Below are 709 nucleotides of genomic sequence, written 5' to 3'. Positions count from 1 at the left end.
GAGCCTACTGGGTCGGCTCCTGCTTGCTGGCTGAGCCAGTCGGCTGCGACAGCCACCACGCAGCACCCGTATAGTATCTGGCTGTGAGTGTAGATACATGAAACTACTAGCAGCGACGAGCTCACAAGCAACATAGATGTAGTCGTATTCAAGAAATACAAAATAACAGCGAAGACGGGATATCATGATACTAACTAATGTAATAGAACTGCACTGTTGTAGTGCGCCCGCACTACAATCGCTCTGCTGGTGCTCAGTGTGTCCCCCCCAAATAGTAAATTGTTCTTTCCCTTTATTGAAGAACTTCGTTTCGGTATTTAATGCAATTCATTCTTTATTAGCTCCCGTTTGCCTGGGCGTGGGGGGCGAAGGCGCACGCCGTCGAGGCGTCGCCTCCCTCACCGTAGCGTAGATGGGGGGCCCCTGGGGGCCCCAGTGGGGCAGCCTTCCCTCTGAGGAGCCCCAGCAAGATGCTGTTGACTCACTTGGGGATGCAGCACGAAACACAGGCAGCAGCCAGCGACAGCGAGGAGGCAGCAGCGCTCTCCCGCACAGGGGGTGGACATACACCGCACAGCAGCAGCGGCGTCACGCCCATCTCTGCACCCGACTCCTCCAGCACCTCGAACGTTATCTCCACGCCCAACAGGGAGACCAACAGCAGCAGCAGCAGCAGCAGCAGCAGCAGCAACCACAGCAGCAGCAGCAA

Source organism: Eimeria mitis, genomic scaffold (genome assembly GCF_000499745.2).
Source record: "Eimeria mitis Houghton genomic scaffold, Emh_scaff2523, whole genome shotgun sequence".
NCBI lineage: Eukaryota > Apicomplexa > Conoidasida > Eucoccidiorida > Eimeriidae > Eimeria > Eimeria mitis.
The sequence above is the reverse complement of the archived record's forward strand: the minus strand, read 5'-3'. Positions refer to the sequence as shown.